The sequence below is a fragment of the Vicugna pacos genome, chromosome 1, assembly GCF_048564905.1.
Source record: "Vicugna pacos chromosome 1, VicPac4, whole genome shotgun sequence".
In the NCBI taxonomy this organism is placed as follows: Eukaryota; Metazoa; Chordata; class Mammalia; order Artiodactyla; family Camelidae; genus Vicugna; species Vicugna pacos.
In genome coordinates, this window is record NC_132987.1 from 28,970,222 (window position 1) to 28,992,802 (window position 22,581).

A 22,581-nucleotide genomic window follows, 5' to 3' on the forward strand; every position below is an offset into this window, starting at 1 on the left:
TTTTTCTTGTTTTGGCAAATACTTTTGAAGCCTCATGCAGTTAAGGCCTTGAGTGGTAATACTCGAAAGAGGCTACAGAAGTACCAATAGAGAGAATTAAACATCATGTTAAAATGCAAGTTTATACAAAGGCCGGCACCTTCAGGGATTTGGTTAGGAATTTGGAGGCAGGGCAGCCAAGCGAGGCTGTGCAGTCTGTGTAGAGTGCCGGACCAATGAGACGGGTTGGGACCCAGTAATAGCCCTGCTCTCGTCCCCGGAAGGGGTACTTCCACCAGGGAGAAGAGAAGCCTCCTCCTTTGGACGGAGGTGCTGGGGTTGCCCAAGCATTTCTCAGGAGGGGCTCCAAATGCCCAAAGGGGTCACTTTTTCTTAGTTATCTCCCTAGAGGGAGCTCCCCTTTCTAATCTGAACAAACACGCTGTGCCCTACAGGCTAGAGGTGGTCCTTAACTGGTGAAAGCCCTTCAGTATCCTATAAGACACTATTGACAGCACATCACCTTGGAGAATGAGGCCAACATGGACGTGAAAGAGCTTAGCTGGAAGAAAAAGGAGTTCTGAAAAAGGATATTGCTGCAGGAAATGTTTAGAAAAACTAGTGACTTGGAAACATAGAATGTTTGGACTATGTCTCCATAGGGATTGTGCACTGATGATCACACGCAGCCCTGAGTCAGGGAAGGATTGCATTCTGTGCATTCTAACCACTCCCACCTCCCCTCCATGCTCCTGGCCTCCCCAGTCCATCAACACTCCTCTGCTACAGGGTCTGTCTGTCATTGGCTGAGTTCCTGGAGAAGTTCGCTCTGCATTACATGCCGAGGGTAAAAAAAGGATTGCAGGTTGGATCCTGTGAATTAAGCAGTTGCTAATACTAATAGGTAATTAAAAAATGTAAAGACTGCCTTTTGTGATGAAGTCACTGCACAAAACACTTTCTGGTAAGTGGAAAAAGGAAATGAGAAAATGCTCCCCAGTCCCCACCACCAATCACATTTCTGGTTCCTGACAGTGTCAGTAAATGTCCTGGGGTTCACATCCGCCTCAGAAAGTGTGTGCACGTGTGTGTGTTTGAGTGTCTTACCGAGTGTGTGATTGCAGCTTTCACATCAACACTCTCAGTGGCTGAAGATATTCGTGCACACCAACTTTATCAGTGCTATGCTCTAGAAGCTAGAAAGGATTACACAGGGTCAGGACTGAAAGCAGGCCCAGGTTGCCTGGGGACACTTGCCCCGCTCTGGTCGTCCGTGCCAATACTAGTGAGAGCTGTTTGTCCTTCCTGTGTGCTTCCTTGAGTACAACAATTCAGCCAAAATTCAAGGGAAGTTTTCTTCTGAATGGTACAAGTGCTTCTTTGAGAGCTGTTGTAATAGCTAAAGCGATCCAAGTCCTAAAATGGGTTTTGAGTAGAAAAGAGCTTTTCTGGAACAGTGTGTTCAGAAATGTGTTTTTAATTATAAGACTGACCACCTGCATCTTCTACACTGTTCGGGGGAGGCTGAGTAGGAAGTGGTGGGTTGGGGGGGAAGACGACCAGGGGAAGGATGACAAAGGATGCACAGACTTCAGAGTATCAGCATACTCTATAGTCTGAAGAAATTCAGATACAGACTGAAAGATGGATAGGAGTATGCAGGTATATTGTGTGTGTGTGTGTGTGTGTGTGTGTGGTGGGAAGTGTCCATACCGGTGGGAATTTTAAGGTATAGAGTTAAAAGGACAGCTGACTGTAAAGATTATTTTGATGCCAAGGGGGGAAATCTGAATATGAATTTTTATATTAGCTATTATTAGAGAGTTGTGACATTTGTTGAGTGTGATAGTATTATTTTACACATGCAGGAATAGTTTCTTTCTTAAAGAAGAGTGCTAGTTTTTTTTTTAATTCAGGAGCTTTTAGGGGTAGAATTTTATAGTTGTAATATAATTGAAAACACTTGAACATAAACATGGTAATCAAAACAAGTTAGGAGAGAAAAAGGATTTAATAAAATGAATATCAATCATTAAACTATAGGTAACTGTAACATAATTAAATTTTATAACAATATTTGGGTATATAAGCCAGAATTATTAAGCATTTTAGTAAAATATATTTTGAACAGAAGCATTTGCAGTAAGAAACAGCCAAGTGAAAAGGGAGTTGGCAGAGTACATGATCTTTAAGTCCAGGGGTTGGTGCCTATGTTTCTCTGTAACTTTCTGCACAGAGCAGGCCTGAAAATGGAAAATGTCTGTGATTGAATGGATGAAGCCATAGAAGGCTCGCTCCAACTCTGGACCCTGTTACCCTGCAACCACATCTATAGGATCTTTCATACATCCCTTCCCATCTTTCCCTAAGTTTCAAAGATGCTCCCCTCTGCCAGCAAAATGAGCCGCTGAGCCCCAAGACAGCATCTTTCCCCTGGGGTTGGTCACCAGAAATGTAGGTCAGGATTCTATGTGTAGAAATACAGACAGTAAAGGCTCTTCTCTGTTTGTGCTTCTTATGCACCTCTGCAAAGCACATATCATGCATTAACGATATGGCTTATTTATAATAATTGCACTAAGCCTCTTATTTTAGTTAAATCCAGCATGTAATGTTTTTTCACTATAAGAAAAAGAAACAGGAAGATGGCATTTAGCTGACTAAAGCCTATGTCCTTTGGCCATACTACAAAGGGTTTAATCTCTCTTTACAGTCTTTCATTCATTCATTCATTCCACAAATATCTCCTGACCACCTAGTCGTGTACAAGTCCAATACTAGATTCTGGATAAAAAAAGAGAAGTAGCAACAGACATGGTCATTGCTTTCATGGAACTTAATCTCTGGCAAAGGATTCTGCTGCCCAAATGCAAGATATAATTTGTAATGCTTATTACTGACCCCTCACCCCACCCCCGTATTTTTGGTTAGCTTGAATCTTGTATTTTGTAAAGATTGGAGATGTTTCTGTTGATGTGAATTAATTTTCCCACCCCCAGTTTCTGGCAGGTGGTCAGCGTGGAGGAGCCAGTGTATTACAAGGTGGGCTGCTGCCGTTGTGTTTGTGGGCCCTGCCGGAAACGGGGGTTCTGGGAACAGCCCAAGGAAGCTGGTCTGTTGTCAGCCTTCCAAATCTGGCTTTCTAGGTGACAGAGATTTAGTTGGAAGTTGCGGTGACCCTGGGACTAAGACTTCTAAGATGAGCCTCAGGCTTTAGAGTCCCACATTAAAAATATATCAGTACAGAGAGGATTAATGACAAAATCCTTTTTTTGCCATTATTATTTAATTTTCAGACACTATGAACTTCTCTGAATTGCAACTCCTATCTTTACCCTTACAGGCAAAAGCATGCTGCATTGAAAAATCAGGACTCTAAAGACACAAGGCATCCTTCTTCTCGATACTCCCGTCTTGGGTGTATTATCATCCTCTGTGGTCACTGCTTGTAAAGTTCAGCTCTGTGTGACTCCACCAGGCAGGCCTGGGTGGTTGAATTCTCAAAAACTTGCATCACCATTATCGCTATAATAAGCTTGATGCAATCAGGGGCCCATTTCATTATCAGCCCAGGAGGTACACGGATGCTGAGGGACTGTACACAGGCTAAGGCCTCATACCTGTTCCTGAAGATGTGCACTTCTATCACGTGGTCTGCATTTACATGACTGTATATTATACATGCACATCCATACACTGGAATGGAGCACAGCAACACAAATGATGTTCTATAAATACGTATATTGTTCCTGGACACAGGGATCAGTATTACATTCAATTTTCCTCATGCACTTGTATCAATGTAGTATTTGTTTTGGATCGTCTAAGAAATTGTTAGGAAATTCTACAAGAGTTTTTCATAATACTAAGGTCACAGATGGCTTTGGAAATTTAGTCCATCTAGTGAGAGGGAGGGCGATGTTCCTTTACTAACCATGTGGTAAAGTTACCTTATTGAGAAATTTTAATCAAGTGTGCCAAAATGCAAGAGCTCTATTTTCTGCCTTGAGTTTAGTTTTACAGAAACTAATTTTTAATTTACAGAATAAAATTTGTCATATGCTGCTACTGTTTATTTAGCCCTAATTCTACTTAAGTTTATATTAAATACTGACAAAAGAAATTTCATCAATTAGCTTTAGATGGGCAAGGAGAAAGATTATTATTCAAGTTACATTTTATGCATCAGTATTCATATTTCATCTTAATTCTTTCCTTTTTTAAGCCTTGATTTTTAGGCCCTGTCAACATTTTTAAAGATAGTTCACTTGAGAGAATATCACAGGATTGACATCCTCAATTTTTTTTTCAGTTTTCATTTTTATTCACGTTTTTTACAGTGAGAGAGAGCTAAAAATGGAGGCTGAGAGAAGGGAAGAGGGAGATGTGGGACGTGCTGCAAAGAGGAAAGGTGGGAGAAACAAGACGCCTTACAGCAAAGTAAGGGGAACACACAGTCCTTTTCTTACGGGGGTTTGACTGGGGTCCCTTCTGATTCTAGATTATTTTTATTCATGTTTTCACTAAAATAATAGTTTGGAAAGGAGACAAATTCGCATCTGAAACTGAGACTTTTCTTTCTTGAATCAACTAGGCAGCTGAGACTTAGCTATTACACTCAGAGCGCTCACCCAGATAAGGAGGCGGTCTCTTAAATACTATACTGAGGACTTGATGTCTCTCTATAATAGCTTTACACTTATACATATGACTCAGATGACCAGAAATTTAATGTTCCTTTGCTTCCCCCAGAGTAAACCTGACTTGCTCACAGTCCTTATTTCTGCTTTGTATTAACAATGAGTGTTCACACTCAGGAGTAACTCAGTCTCTGTTTACAAGAATCTTTTCCAGGTCAGTTCAACATTTCGCCTTGGTAGTTGAAGTTCAACCTCCCAGGCAGAGCTGTTTCCCTCCCAAGATGTCACCCTTCCTTCTCCCCAGATGGTACCTGGGTGAGGAGGGAAGCTTCCCTGGAGCAGGGCCAAGGGAAGGGATGTCTCTGCCTCTTACTCTTCTGTCCTCTCTGGCCTCTGCCAAGGTGTCACATTCTGTTATAGCTCTAAGTCCTGGCCTCTGCTCCCAACACGTCTGCTGCTGAGCTGTGCCACTCCCTCTTTCCCCCAGACCCAGCAGAGAGGAGAGGTGCAGCAACATGAGTAACTCGGGGAAAGGAAAAAAAGGGCGTAAAATGTCCTACTTGTATCTTACCACACTCATTTGTTTGGGTTAGCTTTTCCTCTCCACAAAAGAAGTGTTTTACAGAGAATAGATGGCTGCTATGTTGAGGGGATGACAGAAACATGACCTTACTATTACCTCCTTTAAACAGCTCCCAACCCACAAGTGCTAGTACTTCCTTCTATGAGTAAATGCAAAAGTCCATTTTAATTCCTCACCAAAAATTTCTGTAAAGCATTTAAAAATTGCTTGTAATTATACTCATTATTACCAAAATGCATTAAGAATCCATTAATTTATTCTCTCAACATTATATATTGAGACTTTTCTATGTCCCCAGTTACTTGAGGAAGTTAAGATAAATTATTAGATTCCACTCTTACTGAGAGTAAGTGTATTGGCAGAAAACAGTTGTTTAAAAAGCAATTAGAATAAAATACAATGTCTGCTATAAGAGGGGAGATATAATTGGGCAGCCAGAGCCTTGGGCAAAGGGGGTGGGATTTAGTTTGAAACTGGAAGGACATACAGAGTAAATCTCCCTACATCGAAGAGAGAATAGCATTTGAGAAGGCTTGATATTGGAAAGACCAAACTCTAAGAGAAATCAATTGTGCCTCATTATAGCTAATGAATAGTTGTGCCCCAAAATGAGACTGGAGGGGCTGGTACTGGCCCTTAATGGTCATGTTTGGAATTTTGGAATTAATCCCCAAAATATTGGGACACCATTGGTTGGTTTTAAGTTAGGTGTTTATTACAACCAACAATATGGCTGGAACATTTATCAGATTATAGACGGCCCTGAGTGGTCATAGGAAATGAGCAATTCAGGTGACAGTGGGTGGCAGGGGACAAAAAGAAGAATAGATTCAGGAGAGACACTGAGAAAGTAAACCCAACAAGACCTGGTGATGATTTGTGAGTGAAGAAAAGGGAGGAGTCCACGATGACTCCCCATTTCTATTTCCAGTAGATGGTGCACCACTGAAGAGGATATGGGGCAACTAAGAAAGGGAGCAAGTTCAGGATGAGTTCCATTATGGATGTTTTCATTTGGAGGATTCTGTGGGGTCTCTACAGGGTTGTTTCCAGGAGACAATTGACTGTTTGGGCTAGCATTCAATAAAAAGGGCTCATTTGGAAGTGCTTGTTGAAACGATCCAATATCCTTGGTAATTAAAGCACCGGGAGTAGATGTGCGCAGGAAGTAAACATAAAACTTCTTTAGAAAAGGACCGAAATCAAGACCTGAAGAAACATGACATTTCAGAAAAGGTAAAGGAGAAGGTTACAATTAAGAGGAGACTTCGGCAAAAATGGGTAGAAGAAAATCATCAGAGAAGCCAAGGAAAGAGGGAATTTGGAGAAGAAAAGACAGGTCAAAATTGTCCAATGTTGTTGAGAAGTCATGTAATACAACTTTCTAAAAATGACCATTGACAAATTCGATAAGAAGAGTTTTGGCAGAGTGCTAGGGCCAGGAGAACTTTTAGACTGAAGTAAAGCGAAGAAACGGGGCGGAGAAAGGAGCGGGAAAATGGACACTAAGTGTTGCTGCTTATTCAAAACACTTGTCTGGTGTTTACATTTGTTCACATGGCGGGAAATGACTGCTGTGGAAGGAAGAATGCAAGCTCTTATAAAAGAGATACTTTTATAGTCAGTTCTAGAAGGCCCACAACTCAGAGTGCTGAAGTAGGGTGAATTTTAGAGGTCCTCTCTCTGGGTCTAACCAGAGAAAAATCTGGACAAACATTGGGTTTGACTTTCTGTTTGACTTCACCAATTGAGTAATCCCAGGGCTGTGGGGGCGCTGCTTTAACCCCAACTGTCCTGGGAACGCTCCAACTTTACGCCAAGAATATTTGCCAGCCAGCATCAGAGCTGGCAGCTTCTGGAGCGTCCGTCCAACTGAGATGTCCAGTTAAGTCCAGCTCTTTTATGGGTGTAGTGGTGGCCCTCCCAGCACTGCCTGGGGCTTTCCTTTCATTGTCATTTCAGCCAGCGGAATAAAATTTTAAGTAGGATAAGGTTCCCAAGGAGAAACCAAGCCTGCTTTTAGTTTGTAATTAGGGTAGACTTCTTACTGAGAGCCTAAGCACTTAAAATAATTTTGGAAACGAAGTTGGTATAAATAGAATAAATAAATGCATCCCTCCATGCAGATAGTCCAGAACTGCCTTGACTATATCATCATAAAAGAAGTATAGGATTTTTTTTAAAAAAAATAGTCTATTGCCTGTCTTATTTTACAGTAATGAATTTAGAGTACTGGCGTCCAAATCAAAAAATTATCAAAGCTAAATTAATCTGAATGCCACGGGGACTTTTTACAAGTGACCTTTAGCATATGTGAAATGCCTGCTTTGTTTTTGCATTTTTGCAGCCTTTTTGAGTTAAATGGCAAGCCACCTCTTTTTCTTGGGGCAGCGCCACCATTCGGGCAGCTCCAGAAAACTGTAATCCTTCAGTGAGACACCCACACTTCTCACTGAATTGCTCTCCTCTAAAACAATGAGGCAATTCATTGCCCAAGCGTCCTCCAGGGACAGAAAACACCCGTCCCAAGATGAAATCTTCAAATAAGGGAGCCTTTCAATGTTTGTCTAAAACTGTCTTACCCACCCACAAAAAGAACAGAGACTATTTACCGCTGGGCGAGTGGACTGGAACAGAAGACAGGAGGAAAGGAAAGCAGAAAACCGATATCTCTTTATCTGATTCTCCAAACTGAACTCTAAAGCCAGTATTAATCATGGGCAGAAGTATGTCTTGTTCAAACAGCACAGATGCTGGCTGGCTGTGGGGCTCTGGGCTGAATTTGAATGGAGCTGAGAGAGGTCTCTGGGTGCCACCTCTTCATGCCTTATCATGTTCCAAGTGGATTAAACTTACTGAGCGGTGATCTGTTTCTGTAACAAGTTGTGACGGCTAACTGTGCGCTTTCTGCACCACAAGAAGGAAGGTATTACTGTCATTGAATTTTAAGCCTTGATGACTCAGTTTGCTGTACTTTATTCCTAGCAACTGGGAAGAGAAAAACTCAACATCCAGGCTGTTTTTTTTTTTTTTTTGGAGTGCCCAAAACAAATCATAAACATTTTCCAAGCACTTGTCTTCTGTTTAGTGTTGAATCTTAGTTTACATTCCAGTACACTAGTTTATTATTACTGCCTACTATGTGCTTGTCTTTTTCTACCAGATGGTGAACTTCTCAAGTAAAAGAACATGTATTTTCTTCTGTGTGACCCACCATTTTACCCTCAGCTCTGGGCATCCCAGTGTTTGGAACTTTATAGATGCTCAATAAATAGTTGCTGAGCGAGTAAATATTTGAAAACCTCTTCTGCTAGTCCGAGTGAGTTGATAGTTACTCCTAAATAGATGTTCATAATTTGAAAATACCTTGTTTTCCCCTGCTTGCTTACTGACACTTAAACTATTTCCTGAGGTCAGACAAGAAAGGCAATCATATCTCTTGTCATTATTACTATGTGTGAATGACTGACTCAAAAGCAGTACTTTTGGACTTCATAAGTCCAAGTGCCGTCACGTTCACTTGTTGCTTTTTAATCGACAGTCCTGAGGTATGGTCTTACTCTACAATATCAAAGCAGGAAGGGCCTGCTAGGAAGGTTTACTAATCCAATTTGTTTTACCTGTGAGAAAACTGTGACCTACACAGGTGAGGTGACTGATCCAGAGTGTACTTGTGACAAAGCCAAGACTTAGAATGCAGGTCTCATGGTTCCAGTGAGTCCGATACCAGGGGCCCACCTTTTCATTTACAAATCAATGAGAAGCACTGAAGCATTAAATCCCTCACCCCATAATCCCCAAACTGCAAGTCTGGACAAAGCCAGGGCTGGAAAAACAACATATGAGGTCCTAGTTCCAGGGAGGATCTCTGAATTTTCCCCATGACTTCTATGAACAGTATAGGCATACATTTTCTGTCTGTGGTTCCCACGATGAATTAGAGAAGTATGTAATATCAGGACGTGGAGGGATCTTAGGTCCCACTGGGCTGAACCCTTCCTTGGTCTTGTCTGTTACACCTCTAGTGCCTGGAACTGGCACACAGTTTCCTATTCTTAGCATATTGCTAAACAGATCTAATTATTAGAAAGTTCATTCTTTAGACCAAACCTAAATCGAGGCAACTTCTCCTCACCAGTTCACCTTGTATCCTTTAGGCCCAGGGAAAACCGATCTAAGCCCTCCTGAGTATGCCTGGCCATCCACCATCTAAACAAATTTCACTGTCTCCCATCTTTCTTTCAGAATAAACATCTATCTCCCCTATTCATATTGTCATAGGAACAGTATGATACAATGGCAGATGCATGAAGAATTTCATTTAACTACCTGGACAATAACCTAGAAAACAAAATGATGCGAAAGTGTACAAAATGATAACAATTCACAAATTAGATAAATACAAAACGACATGAAAAGTAATAAAAGAACAAACTCAGTTTACATTTGCAGTAGAGGTTGTTGATTCCCACAAGGATAGGGACACTGGGTGTACAAGTGAGGGTGTCAGGGAGAGAGTGTGGGATGAATTTCTGCAAAGCTTGCTCAGCTAAAACCTCTAAGCAGCCCTTTAGTTATAGCAATAGGTTTGTTTTCATCTCTTTGAGGTACAAGACTGCTAACATAAAGACTAGAATTGAAAAACTTATAGACAGCTTCGGCATCTCCAAAAGCCATTTTGTGTTATGAGGTAGCTACCACGTTGCATCGGTTGTTTCAGGAAATTGAGATTAAAAAAAAGTTTGAGATGACGGCAAAGAGTTGAGGAAGCAATCAAAAGATTGACCACATTTATGTCTGAAGCACTAAAAATTGAATGTTTGGCTAACATCTCCAGTTTCCTGTGGTTTCAGGGACAGAACAGTAAGCTCCAATGTTCATCTTTAGTTAACTGCCTACTTATTTTGTTAAGACAACAAAAGTGTCTGTAAACTAGAATTAGAACAAGAGACTAGAGAAGTTCATTCAAATTTTGCTGAGCATACAAGTTGAGGGTTGGGTAACGGCCAACAGAATAACTCTGTAAAGCAGAGTAAGGCATTAGGAAACGCCTTTGAACTTTGGGGGAGAAAATAAAGTATAAAAAGAACTATCAGAAAGGTAATTGTGATCGTAACTAAATTACAGGCTTCTGTAACTGTGCACAGAGCTTTTACAAAGATTTCTTCATCCAACCCGCCTCTCCCAGAGTCTAAATATATGATAGTACAAGAAGCATTACTTGAATATGTTTTGATTCAAAAATACAGTTAAAGTAGCCTGAAGAGATAATAATGCTTTCAATAGGTAAAAGATACATTGGATCAGTGCCCACTTTGAGACTTTTCTTCAACAGGAAAATTTTTGTTCCCATGCAGCCTGGCCACCGCTCCTGATGACATTCCTTCTGAACAAAAATATTCCATTTCCTTTTTCCTTCTCTCCTCCTAATATTCTGTACTGTTTGTTTATTTTTAACTCTAGTTAAAACCAGAAAATGAAGAAATGATGCGACTCACTCTAAATCTGATCCTGGGGTAAGGTAAAGAATGTACCTGCTCGTTCCTGAAAGTCTACCTGTGAAAACAGTCAACCCAGCATCTTATGCATGCAGTTCCCACAATGGTGTTCTCCACTTGTAGGAAAATGGCAAACACTGCAGCCGTATATTTTAAGTTTCCTGTAGAATATATTCTTTCACTTTTACACATTGTGTAAGTAGCAAATCAACTATCTGTCCTAAAACTTTTTTTTTCTTTTTCTTTCTTTATTTTTTCATGGAATCTATTTCTTAGAGCAGTTTTAGGTTCACAGCAAAATTGAGTGGAAAGTACAGAGTTCCCATATACTCCCAAACCCCATACACATCATCTCCCACGTTATCAATATCCCCCACCAGAGTGGTACATTTGCTACAATCAATGAACAGACATTGACACAAAATTTTTCTTTATTTTTAAACTATGTCATGCCACTGAACATTTCTGTTTAGACTCCTAACTCAGACTATGGAAATAAAGTTTGACTGTATTTGTTAGTAAAATTTGATATTCCAAAGTATTCAAAGTTGTTGCTTATCTCTGTTAAAATAAAATGGGTGATAAGCAAAAAAAAAAAAAAAAGAAAAAAAAAAGAAAAGAAAAAGAAAAAGAAAAACCATCTAACAGTATTGAAGTTTGATGCTCAGGTAGTTCTGATTTTTCATTTTTATTAGATGTCACTGAAGCATCCTGAATGGTCAGCTCAGATTCCTTCCAGGAAAACAGAAGGCTTGTGTCAAGTTTTACACCACTGGGACAAAGAATGAGACATGACGGAGCACATTGTCTGGCTTTTGTGACTCTGTCATGTTCTTGGCAATTTTCAAAATGAGGGTTTCAGTTTGTTTTTGCAACTCTTTGTTTTTGGGATACTGTGGCCATAAAGTCTTCTCTTCAAGAGATATGAAATCCCCTAAAATTTAAAACATAAATAGGCTGTTTTGGATCCTGTTGTTTTACAAATAAAAGGCAATTCGTGTTCAGGGTAAGGAAAGTTACCAGGGATAAAGAGAGTTAGTACGTTAACAATGAAATGTTCAGTTTTCCAAGAAGATATAAGAATCCTTAACATGTATGCACCCAATAAAAGAATGTCAAACTAGGTCAGGCAAAAACTAATAGAGCTACAAGAAGGAATAGTTAAATCCACTATTATAGTTGAATACTTCAATCTCCTATCAGAAATGGGCAGATTCATTGAGCAGAAAATCAGTAAGGACATAGCTGAACTCAACAACTCTACCAATCAACTGGATATAATGGATATGTATAGACTATTTCATCCAACAACAGCAGAATACACATTCTTTTCAAGCTCATGAGAAACATTCACCAAGATAGACCATATTCTGGACCAAAGAACACTACTTAACAAATTTAAAAGAATAATAATTATATAGTATCTCCTCTTAGACCACAAGGAATTAAGCAATAAAATACCAACAGAAAGACCTGAAAAATCCCTCAATATTCAAAGATTAAACAATACATTTCTGATAACGTATGGGTCAAAAAAGAAATCTCAAGAGAAATTTTTAAAAACCATTTTGAACTAAATAAAAATTAAAACACAACTTTTCAAAATTTGTGGAATGCAGCAGAAAGCAGTGTTTGGAAGGAAATTTATAACTTTGAATGTATACATTAAAAGTAAAGAAAGATCAAAAATTAGTCATCTAAGCTTCCACCTTAGGAAACTGGAAACAGAACAGAAAATTAAATCTAAAGTAAGCAGAAGGAAAGAAATATAAATTTGAGCAAAATTCAATGAAATTGAAAATAGGAAAACAAAAGAGAAAACTGACAAATGGAAAGCTGGTTTTATGAAAAGATCAATAAAATATAGACAAGCTAACTAAGAAAAGAATGAGGCAACAAATATTACTAATATCAGAAATTAAAGAGGAGATGTCACTACGGACCCCATGGACATTAAATTTGAGTGAGGAATACTACAAATGACTCTACACCTGCAAGTTAGATAACCTAGATGAAATGGTCAAGTTCCTGGAAAGAAACAATCTGCCAAAGCTCGCTTGAGATAAAATAGACAAAATGAATATGCCTGTATCTGCTAAAGAAATTGAATCAATAATTAATAACCTTCCAAAACAGAAAGCACCAGACCTTGATAGATTTACCAGTGAGTGCTACCAACATTTAAGGAAGACAGTCCACTAATTCTCTACAATTTCTCTCAGAAGATAAAAGCAGAGGGAATACTTCTTAATGTATTCTGTGAGGCAAGTATTACCATAATACCAAAACTATACAAAGATATTACAAGAGAAGAAACCCACAGACCAATATCTATCATGAACACAGATTCAAAAATAAAAAATATTAGCATGTTGAATCTCACAATGTATAAAAAGAATTATCTACATGACCACATGGGATTTATTTTAGGTATGCAAAGCTGGTTCAATGTTCAAACATCAATTAATGCAATCCATCACATCAATAGGCTAAAAAAGAAAAATCACCATGATCATATCCATAGATACAGAAAAAGCATTTGACAAAATCCAACACCCATTTGCCATAAAAATGCTCATTAAACTAGGAAGAGAAGAGAACTTCCTCAACTTGACAAAGAATATCTATTTAGGTAGTGGTGTGATTTCCAAGTTTCTAAAATCAGAGTTGCATAGTCATACTAGATTAGAAGACACTTTACACACAAATATGCAACTTGAAATTTGAATTTATATTAAATACTTCAAAATCAACACAGGAAATTATTATTTAAATTATGTTGATAAAAACATTTTTAATATACTCATTTTCATGTAGTTTGGAAATTAGGGTTTTCCTTATATTAGTTGCTCTCCAACTGGGGTCATTTTGTTTTGTCCCATATGCTATGAAAGCAAACAAAAGTAGGCAAAACCAAACACCTCCCCCACCCCATTTGGATTATGTTTGATTGTTTCCAACACTAGTATCTTACTTAGGTTTTTAAATGGGAAAATGCAGATCTTTTATGTTTATACTCTAATGATAGTTGGACTTTACCAACTCTTTTGTGGTATCAGTCAGATTTGTAGCCTGTATTTAATGTTTCAGTAAATCCAGAATTTGAACATTTTACAGCAGGTTCCCCTTTTTCCCTTGAGATAAAAATGATAGTCTCTGCTTCTATGACAGCTGTCAAATGAAAAGAAACTTGGGGTTCCTGAGATAATTGTGGCTGAAAAGAAGCTGTTTTTTCCCTATTAAATCCCGAGAGTTATTAAAGAGTCAGTGCATTCAGAATAAATAAATGTATGTAGCATCAGATTTAAGCTTTGAATGTGCATTGAAAGAACAAGTCTAATATAATGAGCACGTCAGCCTGTTGACTTGTTAAAATTTCATGACTCACATTTTTTGCTTATGGTTTTTAAACCCCATAAAAAGAACACATAATTACCAGGAATATTTTAAAATTGTAAAATATATAAAACAAAAATAATGGTTTAGAGAATAATAAAATACATAAAATAAGTATGACTACAACAGTACAGAGAATAATAATACCCAGATATACACTTACCAAACAGATTAAGAAAGAAACAAATGCAAAACGGCTAGTTCTTGTAGAGAACTGTTTAACCCTTTCCTGATCACATCCGTCAATCACCTCCCATGCTACTAATTTGTCATGTATGTGTATATTCCAAAGCAACCTATACCATTGCTTAACAAGCTTTTAAGCTTTATATAAATGGCATTAAGAATTCTAAGAACATGCTACATCTCTCCATTTTGAAGTTATTCTTTGGTGCCCTTAAGTAGTATTTTGTTGAACAGACACTGACACATCATTTTTCTGTGGGTAGGGGCCTCGCACATGACTAGCTGTGTTTGTTATGAGGTGAGATGGCAACTTGTCAGCTTTCTCCTTTGTGGCACTAACATTCACAAAAAAATTTTGACTTTTGCTAATTGTTCATTCCTTTTTGTTAGAGAGGAGTCTTCCACTTTCTGCCTGGAAGAAAGTGCAAGGCTTCTGCTCACTCAGGTGGGAGCAGAGGAAGTGAAGGGAGGGGCTGACTGGGGCAGTTGTTCCTTGTGTGGACCTTTAACTCATCCTCCCTTTTGTCTTCAGTAGCACGGTGGCTCCCTGTGGTTCTGGGGGCAGCCCTCTCTGTGACATACTCTGTACTATTTACATGGCTTTAGTTGATGCTTCAAAATCCTCCCTTTCCTTTCCTTTTTAAGAAAGAGTTGAAATTTTGATGACTCTGGCATAGGTTATTTTCAGCGTTGTGGGTTCATCTATATTTTGCTTTTTGGACACTTCTGTACTATCAGTTATGGTCTTCTGAGAAAGAGGCAGAGCTGGTGTGCGCTCAGTCCACCAACCTGAACTTCCTTCTTTTATTATTATTATTATTATTATTATTATTATTATTATTATTATTAGTAGTAGTAGTAGTAGTAGTAGTAGTAGTAGTAGTAATAGTAGTAGTAGTAGCAGTAGCATAGCATCTACACCCATCTTTTCCTGTTTCCATCTCTGTTCACAGGCTGGGGTCACAGCCTCTTGTTTTCGGTCGTCCACTGTACCCTAGTTCACAAGGCCATCTCTCTTCATTGCCCTGGGATCCTTTTCCCTCTCGTAGCCTCACAACTCTCTTTCCTTCCTCATATGAACACCCTCAGCTCTCTCCAATTTTTCTTTTTCATTCTCCTTTAGGTGGCACCTCGTCTCTTTCCTTTAATTCTCATCCAGGCTTAACCAGCGGCTTACTCTCCTTCCTGAAACTTAGCGTGGTCTAACTCCGTGCCTCTCTCCACCGATGCTGCTTTGACAGAGGTCACTGACCATCTCCACATTAGCAAACGCTATAGACAAGTGTAAATCTTCTTTGTGTGACCCTGTTAATCACACCTGACATTATCTTCACCCTGGGCTTCTAAGCAAACTTGTGTTCTACCAAGTCTTCCTCCTTCCTCTCTTACCATTTTATCAGATTTCTCTTTCAAGTCCCTTCTCCAACTACCTCTTAAGCATTGTTACCCAGAATCCTTTCTTGGCCAATTGTTCTTCTTAAACTTTTTGGACTTCCTGAGTATTCTCACCCCTTCATCCTTTTCTATTGTTGGATTTAAAAAGAATTGGGGGGGGGGGCGGGGGTAATTAGGTTTATTTATTTTTAATGGAGGTGCTGGGGATTGAACCCAGGGCTTTATGCATGCTAAGTGTGTGCTCTACCACTGAGCCATACCCTCTTTCCCAGCATTGGTGGATCTTTTACTTGGGTGATATTCTTTTGGCATCTGATAATATCGTTTATGTCCATTATTGCTCACTGTGTGCCAGACCCTATGCTAAGCATCTTCAAACATCATCTTTATTTATTTTTTTATTTAAGTGTAGTTGATTTACAATGTTAGTTAGTTTCAGGTGTACAGCAAAGTGATTCAGTTATACATATACATACATATATATTTTTTTCTTTTCAGATTCTTTTCCATTATATGTTATTACAAGAAATTGAATAGTTTCTATGTATTCATAGTTCCCTGTGCTATACATTAGGTCTTTATTGTTCATCTATTTTATATATAGTAATGTGTGTCTGCTTATCACCAACCCATAATTTATCACTCTGCCCCTTCCCCTTTGGTAACCATAGTATGGATGGACCTAGAGATTATCATACTGAGTGAAGTAAGTCAGACAGAAAAAGACAAATATCATATGATAGCATTTATATATGAAATCTGAAAATTAAACAAAAATGATACAGAATCTATTTACAAACCAAAAGCAGAATCACAGACATAGAAAACAAGCTTTATCTTATTTCACCTTCACAATAACCCTATCAGGTAGGTATTATCATCTCCATTTTTCAAAAGAGGAAACTGACACTTAGACTCAATAGTTTGCCCAAGTTACACACCTGGAGACTGAAGAGCCGGGAGTTATGCCACGTCTCTTTCACTGGAAGGCTGTGCTCTTACTCTTCACAGGCCCCCTTGTCTCTTCTATGCAGATCATGTGGACCTACCTGGCCATTGGCATTCGTGGATGCCCAAAATGGGCTTGACTTTCTACTTTGGCATATTTTTTTCTAGAAGAGTCACACGTTTTCCTCTGAGAGTTTCTTACAATTCAGTGAGTCAACATATTCTCCAGTCTTTGCTTACATTTCTCTCTCTTAATAAAGTCAGCACACAACATACACACCCTTATTCTCCTAGGCAAAGTGGTATATTTTATATTAAATTATATAATCAATCATATTAAAAGTGCTATTCATTTATTTAAAAAACAAACAAACAAACAAAAACACCTGTAGTGTGATGGTTCCAGGCAAGTAAAGGCAGGAATTGAAATGATGAAAGGAGTTGTAAAATTAATCCAAATTTATATTTTGGCCCTTCATATCCTATGCTTTAATGCACAGATAGGTACACATTGCATGGAAGATTCTCAGAGAAGAAGAAAGAAAACTGTGAGATCCAAGGACTGCTAGAAACAGAAGCCCAAATAGAAGGCTCCCAGGCAGCCTTTTCTGGGAGGCAATTCTTTTCCAGCTGCTCCCTGTTGTTCATGTCCCCTGAGCCCTGTCTGAGGTTGGCTGCAGCATTCCCATCTCTCAGTGTGGGATCTCAGATTGTGAAACCTATTGCATCTTTCCAGTTACCACATTATGTGGACTGTGAAGTCACCAGTAGCCAGTGTTGGGAGCTCTCCAGAGCTCTGTCCTGCTGCCTCTCTCCCAGGGTGAAAAGATGTTGCTAGGCTTTCTGGACCAATTCTAAGCACTCATTTATCTCCTTGGCCTTTTCTCTTGATCTCCAGAGTGTGCTCAAGCCTAACTACAAAGAGACATGGGATCAGAATAGCCAACTGTAATACATTTAGATTTCGTCCTTCTTTAAAAAACTTTTTTTTAAATGGAGGTACTGGGGATTGAACCCAGGACCTCATGCATGCTAATCATGAGCTCTACGACTGAGCTATGCCCCCACCCTCTAGATTTTGTCTTTCTGTTCTGTCCTGGGCCCTTACCTATCTCTTTCCTCATTTTATTTGCCAGTGCCACAGCAGGCGGGTGTGAGCTGAATCACTCCTGGGGTTACCATCTTCTCGGATTGCAAACAAAGCAGTACCCTCTGGAGTTGTGCAGTATGTTGGCACCTACAGGTCTGCCCCTGGACAGGCAGCTTGATACCCGTTTGTGAATTAAGAAGTGGAGAGAATGTGATGGCCACCACTATGCTGCACTAAATTTCGTAGTGTTAATTTTGTCAAGGAATATGAATTGTTTGAAGTAACAGGCAGGGACACTCACCACTCTCCTAATGAGGAAGACTTTGAATTATTTTAAGTGGACATGTAAGGCTTTTATTTTGACAATAGCTTTATGAGGTATACATGGATGCAGGAAATAATAACAGAAGTAAATGAAATATTTGAATTGAGAATTCCTTCTCTATTACTCTTTAAAACACTCCATCATATTAAAAAAAAAGACAGTATATTTCAAATTGTGAAGTACAAGAATGCTGACCTTGTAGATGAGACAAGAGCTATCATCAGAGCATAGTCCACAGATCAGATCAGAGACTTATTTCGCATTTCTTTGAATATTGTGCAAAGTTTTTAATGAAACTGCTGTGAAGTGACACATAGCATATAGTGACAGGTCAATAACTTTACCCACGGTATCTCAATAACCACGGCCAATGTTTACTCATTCATTTAAAAAAATGTATTGAGCCCTAAGGTTAAGAGCTAAGAATGACCCCTGTAGTACTGAAACTGAGTGGAACGCCACTTACTAAGATCTGAGGCTTTGAGAATGTACAGTAAACATTTTCAATACATATTTTAAGAAGAAAAGCTTCTGTCGGTAAGAGACAGAGATACAGTGTTCGGAATGACACTGAAAAGATGACCAGGCACCATCTTACCTTTCACCTATTTCCAGGCTCAAAGGAAAGGCTCTGCAGTCGACACCAAGGTGACCACTGCAGTCTTTGGGAATTTCCATGCTGTCGTCCCTCACTGCCTGCTTCAGAGTGTCTTCAATTACTTCTCCTCAATCCAGCTACCATCTTAGGTTAAAGAGTTTTCATCATGAGAATTCTCAAAGTAATATTTCACGGGAAATTATAAAAGACAAACCCAAATCCTTGAACATTAGAACTATTTTTATAAAAGTTAAATACCTCCCCCAATTGCTCCTTTGTAAAAGGTTTATCCTTAAGATTTTAGAACTTTTAAATAAATGTGGGCTGAGGCCAAAGGAAAAAAAATGTTCAGTGTGGTGTAGGCAATGTAAAAGCAGATCTCTGAAACAGAATTTTCCAGCTACCAATCAATATTGCAGAATTATTGAGATATTTGAATGAATTTATTGAAATGTTGCAGAATTTTTTCATTTAGGCTTTGGCACCTGATAGGATCTAAATATTTGGTCTCCAGAAATATGTTCCTTATAACTGGGGACTGGCTTGTTCCAAGTCAGATTGGTTTGCGATCCCACCAAAGCAGTTTATAATCTTAATTTTTCATCATTCACATCACACTGTCATAACTGCTGTATTTCAAAGAAAAGTGATCCAAATCCCCAAGTCCTAAAATGGTTGATATGCTCAGAGAAATTCAAAAAATCCTCTTGAGGCCTGGCTGATTAGTCAATTCTATTCATCTCAGAAACTAAAGTCTTAGGAACATCTGATACTCTTTGGAATTTTGAGTTTGGGAAATCAGTGTAACCAATGTCATGTGATGCCACGATTCACTGTGTAAATCCAGATTGTAATAAATGTCATAAAATCACAGCATCCAGACTGTAGAGAAATAAACACCCCACTCTCTGTCAAGAGAGTGATGCAGCTGATTAATGAAAGCCACGCTGGGACTGCAGATAGGTTGAAGGCAATTTAGTTGTTTGTCTCTATTTTTCAATCTCAAAAGTTAATACATAATCTGTGTCCCCATTTAGAGGAAAGGAGGTTCTCTAAAGAGACATTGTAGACAGAGAGGAGCCACCCACATCACCCCAGTGGACAGTCTCCAGTTGTCAGCTTCTTAGGGTTTGATGCATCTGCAGAAAGGAAGCCTGCTCAAGCACACATTTTTCCCAGGCAGGACACAGACAATGACTGCTCAAGATGGGGTATAAAGACCCAGCCACTTCAGCCCAATGTGGGTCACCTCTGATGGGCCACATATACTCCCAAGCTCTCCAAGGGGACTTTTTCCTCTGCCCCCTCCTGCATCCTACCTGTCTCTCCCTTCCAAATATGTCGATACTTAATAAACACTGCCAAAAATAAATTTGCCAAAGTTCCATCTCACTATCTGATGCTGGAAATCAGAACTTCAACAGAAGATAGAGTAGCATTGGAGGTATATACTATCCTGTGTTAGTCTGAGAGAATTACGAAAACCACACACCTATACACAATTAAGAGAGACTGTATTATCAAACACAAAGAGCCAGATTTATTTATTATAATTTTGCAAAGCTCTCATCAACCTCTCAGTTGTATAATTTCCCATCAACCTCTCAATCAAAGCTCACAGGAGAATCAGAAACTGTTGACAACTTCTTATCTCTCTTGTAACACCTCCTCTTTTACTATAAACTTGCCAATTTAAACAGTAATATTTTAAAAGAGAATTCAATTAAGACAAATAAAAGCAGCTGAAAAAATATTGTAATGTGGAAGTCTTGGGAAGAAATATACAGAATTCTAAGAATGTGAAAGGAATTGCAGAAAACACTTCCATTAATTCAAGCCAAATATAAAACATTTTGATATGAATGATCTATTGAGGATCTTGTCTTTGCATGAACAATTCAATGAACTTCTTATTTATTTAGTACCTACAATGCGTCAGGTTTGCTGTTAGGTGTAGCAAGAGTTAGAACAAAGTGACAGCAAAAGGTTAATGCTCTCAGATGCAAATGAAATAATGGAACATGTTAATTGCAACTTCAAATGCTGTGGGGTTCCCAGAGAGAGAGAGAGAGAGACAGAGATTGGTGATTTGTTTGAAGGATGAAGGATAAAAGAAAGCTTCATGGAGTAGATGTATCTGAGACAGGCTATAAAAAGTGAGTAAAATTCTGCCAGGTAGGATATGGAGTGAAAGTTAAGACCACAGCCTGCATTAATGGAAAAGAAGCACATCCAGAGCTTTACTTGACTTCCTTTGGTCCCAGTGTCTCACCCATAAAGAGAACTCAGACAAGATTAGGGCTTTTCAAACTACATCTCTTGAAACACAGTTAACCCATCAAATAGTTCTTCTAGGTTAACTTGTTGGAGGGCAGTCCTTGGAGAAAAGGATCTATAATCTATTAGCATATATACTTCAACTTCTTGCAAATGTGCAAAGATAAGGAAGACTTGTTTTCTTTTTCTTTTTTTAAAATTCAGGCCTGTGCTTGCTCTTTCAAATAAAACTGCCACAGCACACGGACGCCAAGTCTAATTAAGTGTTAGCCTGGGCTGCGTGTCTCGCTCTGCGCATGTGCTCACCAGCTCCTAGCAGTAGTTGTGCAATAGCAAGGGAGGGGGTAGCATGCCAAGTCGTGATGATATCTTCTACAGGTTCTATCTGAAAGTTCTGTAAGCTTCTTGTCTGACTATTATTTTTGCAAAGGGGAATGTGAGCAGATGGCAGATGTTGTCTGGGATTTAACTTCGAAATAAAAATGGCCAACTGCTTCCTGTTTCCAGGGTCTCGATTAGAGCAAATTGAAGAGTAGTCTTAGAATGAGAGGTAAAGTGGCAAATGAAGATGACTGTTTGCAACTACATATTTTTGTGGAATTGTGTAACTTAAACAAAATACAAAAGTAAATGAGATGTTGAGGTTGACATGATCATAAATGTCACCTATGTCACTCCAATTTTTAACTTCTTACATTTATCAACACTGGCTCATTGTTCTCATTTAATGATGTTGAAATTTTTTTAAGTTATACTTTGGATGTGTTCATTATCTCTGCACAGAAAAAACAACAATTCTGGCTGTTTTAAATAACTGGAGCCCTGTGTATAATTTTACTTGAAAAAAAATGACTGGTTTAAAAGTTTAGAAGCCTCTTTGAGATTCCTTCCATACAGATAATTTAATGGTCTCTTCTGATTTTAAAGAATTCCCCTATTCCCAGTGTGTTTGCAACAAGTAAATGGATGAAAAACAGTCCCCATTATTATTATGCATAAAATAAAAACAGAGCAAGGTGGCTTTTTTTCACTGCTAAAATTTTGATAGAAAAAAAATTAAGTGAAGCAAAAATAGTACAATTATCATAGTTTATGAAGGAAGATTAGTGAGTGCCAATTCATGTCTAGAGCAGTGATTGACATATAGTAGGTATTCATTAAGTGTTTGTTGGATAAATGAGGATTCAAGAATATTAATTCCTAGTGGGGATGGGAAGGAAAAGCCAAATACACAGCAATCAGGGTGTAGAAGATCATTTGTTTATTCAACTAAAACTAAGAAAAGTATGAATCAATAGAAAGAAGTTTCCAAATATTTGAAAATAAAATGAGAATAACAGTGAGCTCAATAAAAACTGGAAATCCTTATGATATCCAAAATAGAGTTTCCTATCTAAAGAGAAGTTTTGAATTGCTAGACTATAATAATGATTTTGTTAAAATAGAACATATTTTAAAATTAAAGGAAACCCCGAACTCCTCATATTTCAGAGTAGAGTTGAGGAAAAGAGAAGATGTAACAAAATCTACAAATGAAGGAATAATTAAATGTAATTACTAACATTTTAGTACAACGCAGATAGTAGTTTCTGGGAAGCCTGTTGGAAAAAAATGTATGGCAGAATTAAACATAAGAGAATATCTATAAAGACATTGAGGTTATGGA

At 38.5% G+C, this 22,581-nt stretch overlaps 2 long non-coding RNA genes across 2 annotated transcripts in view; one reads left to right on the forward strand and one right to left on the reverse strand.

Annotated features, from left to right (window-relative positions):
* The window catches only part of LOC140696025 (uncharacterized), a 144,578-nt gene that overhangs the window by 62,769 nt on the left and 59,228 nt on the right, over positions 1-22,581 (reverse strand). The window lies entirely within an intron of this gene.
* LOC140695895 (uncharacterized) lies at positions 736-10,887 on the forward strand. Its single transcript, XR_012071738.1, has 3 exons — positions 736-943; positions 4,320-4,419; positions 10,666-10,887. It is a non-coding gene; the product is annotated as an uncharacterized lncRNA (long non-coding RNA).